This window comes from Castor canadensis, chromosome 13, assembly GCF_047511655.1.
Source record: "Castor canadensis chromosome 13, mCasCan1.hap1v2, whole genome shotgun sequence".
Lineage (NCBI taxonomy): Eukaryota > Metazoa > Chordata > Mammalia > Rodentia > Castoridae > Castor > Castor canadensis.
This window is the reverse complement of record NC_133398.1, coordinates 111,816,499-111,819,589: the sequence shown is the minus strand read 5'-3', so window position 1 is coordinate 111,819,589 and position 3,091 is coordinate 111,816,499. Positions and strand designations below refer to the sequence as shown.

The following is a 3,091-nucleotide window of genomic DNA, read 5'->3' as shown; positions in this document are numbered from 1 at the left end:
TCCTAGTCACAAAAATCATTCTCTCTACCCACAACATTGGATTTTAGACAGCACACATCACCATCACTGCTCTAACAAGAAGCTAATTATAGGGCTTGATCATTAGGTGGCATGCCCCTTCCCCCCACCAGGTGCAGCCACAAACAGCTCATGTGGCTCCAAGATTGGTCACAGGCAAGGTTTCTAGATTCTTTACTTTTAGAAAACACCAAATCTTTAGGAATGGCTCAAATATCAAAATGTATGACTGTCGTGTGTGTGTGTGTGTATGTGTGTGTGTGTGTGTGTGTACAATCTCACTTCATTTTTAAAAAAAGAAAAACAAAAAAAAAACCCCAACTCCCAAATTTGGTTCAATTCTCTTTTGATCTGAGGTGAGCCTTAACAGCTGCACTAATTTCATAAAACGTGCAACTCTGGGTAAAATATTTTTTCTTCTAAAAGCACAACCACTTTACAATTCATATCATATAAGTAGTGGTTGTTAATTTAAAACTTCATTAGTAAAATTACAGTACAAGCATGATTAACCTCCAGAATTGCAAATCCCAGACTCCAGTGGAAAGCTACATTACATCTTCAGTTGTACATTATACTCCACTGTTACTCCCACACCAGAGGAGATGGGGGCATCTCAGATGGCTGAGCAACAGTGGAACTAATAAAGCTCTTAAAAGCAGCAGACTGAGGGTTGATGCAGAGAGGCACTCTGTTTCCTTTCTGCTGTTCCAAAATGAACTGGTGAATAATTTCTTTAACCTGACAGACAGAACTGAGGTTCTTCTCAAAAGTGTCATCAAATCTGGGATTGGTTACAGGCTCAAATCTCTGGTATAAAGTCTTCCTATACATGTGGAAAAGCAACATTTACACATACAGGTGTGATATCTTAGTCGTCCTTCATCTCAGTAGGGATGGGCTAAGGCATCCTTAGCAGATATTCTTTTTGATGGATCAAAGGCCAACATCCTGCAGAGCAGATGAACAGCTTCATGTGTAGCCTGGCTAGACAGGGTGTAGAGTACAGGAAGAGTTGGCTGTTTATGAGGACCCCTGAGTATATGTGCCTTAGCACCTTCATAAACTGTCTTCACTGCTTCCAGTGATGGTGTGACCAAAAGATCTGTGATCAAATCCAACTGCTGAATGGGATCCTGTGTCTGAAACAATATTCTTCATCCTAGTAGTTCTGCAAAGATACATCCGACAGACCAGATGTCATTAGCATTGCTGTAATGGCGGCTGCCCATCAGGATTTCTGGAGCCCGATAACACTGAGTAACACCTTCCTGAGTTATATGCCAGGATTCATCTAACTCTTCCACTTGGGCCAATCCAAACTCACAAATCTTTAGAATACAGTTGCTGTTCACAAGGAGATTCCCTGGCTTAATGTCTCGATGTAAAATGCCAGCTGAATGGAGATATTGCAAACCTCACAAAATCTGATAAAGAAAAACTTTGACATGATCTGAGCTGAGTGGTTGAGGAGAGATGATAATTTTATGTAGGTCACTCTGCATCAATTCTGCGACAACGTATATGTCTTCAAAATAGTCAATGTGTGGAGGTTGGAGTATGTCAAGGGCAGAGAGTACATTATCATGTTTAGAAAAACACAACATCTTCAATTCCCAGAAGACTCTCTTGCCAGAGACCAGATTCTGGAAGATGTTGGGCATCTTTTTGAGTGCTACTCTCTTTCCATCTCTTGGATCTGTTACTGACCAGTCAACACCAAAGGCTCCATATCCAATAGGTCTATCCGGCTCAATATCCAGCTGCTGCTGTGGATGATACGAGTGCTGATGATGGTGCGCCTTAACTGTAGCAGCTGCAGCAGCCTGTACCTGAGCTGGGGCTGCTGCAGCTGGTCCAGGAGCCTGACCCCGTGCTGGTGATGGGAAATATGGCTGTTGTTGCCCAGGGTTCAACATGGCAGCTGCTGAAGACGTATGCTGCTGTACAGGGTGCACGGCAGCAGCTGACCCCAGATGAAGATGGTGTTGAGGGTGGTGTTGGTGGTGAAGATGAGGAGGAGAAAGGTGTGGAAGGTGGTGGTGATGGTGGTGGTGGTGACCTACTGCTGCTGCAGATGTACCGCCATTATAAGATGCCACCATTTTTGCATTGGCTCTTGGGCCACAAAGAGACATTCAAAAAAATGCCCTTTGATTGGAAAGCAAACTGGGTCAAGCTGTCATTCGGCCATTCAAATTGAAGAAAAACCACTCACTCCACCTCAAAAAACATAGAGCAGAACTGGCTTTGTGTCTTCATAATTCCAAACAGTTAGAGGATCTTGGTGTTTAATTTTTGGGGGAGAGTTTGTGGAAGGGTGTGGGTTGCCAAAGAAAAAGGGGGAAAAAAAGGGAAAAAGGACCCATTCCCCCCACGATTCCTGCCACAAGTGGGTACTAAAACTCCATTCTTAATTTGGGGGGCGGTTTCAACTTTGAATGTGGGAATAAAGGCCAAACCTCCCTGTCCCCAGAACTCCATGGACAAAAAGGATCAGGTAACACACCACCCTTGGAATTTTGTAGGGTTCACTCCTCTACCCCTTCCATTCCCACATCCTTTTCTAAACACTACCACCTCCTCAAAAATACAATTTAGAAATATAAATTATATATATATAGATCTATCTATCTATCTATCTATATATCTATATATCTATATGTCCAACCACCCTGTATCAAACATGGGGGAAATTTTCAGGGAAACCAGCTTTCAGCTCCCCCCCACCTTGAACTCTTAGGCCTTCCTACATCTCCCCCTACTCCTAATCTGGTTGACCTGATTTTTTTTTGAGGGGGTGGATAAACCAAACTTTCTCGGGCAAAATGTGCCAGGGAAGGAGGCTGGAGGGATAGTGAGGAGAGGAGGCCACAAGCAGGGAAGAAAGGAAAAAGAGAAGCAGGGCAAAAGTGAAGGTAAGGAGGTGCAGGGAGGAATGAAAGAGCAGTGGACAGCACGCAGACGCCCAAACACAGGGAACCGCCCCGAGAGAAGGTTAGGGTCCCCAGGCCAAAGAACAGGAGCCCCGGGAGGCTGAAGGAGTAAGGTCGGAAGCGGGCTGACTCCTGCC

General features: G+C 44.4%; 1 pseudogene; it reads right to left on the bottom strand.

Moving 5' to 3' along the window:
- Positions 1-493: 493 nt before the first annotated feature.
- Positions 494-2,196, bottom strand: LOC109701900 (serine/threonine-protein kinase NLK pseudogene; annotated as a pseudogene).
- Between the last annotated feature and the right edge of the window lie 895 nt (positions 2,197-3,091).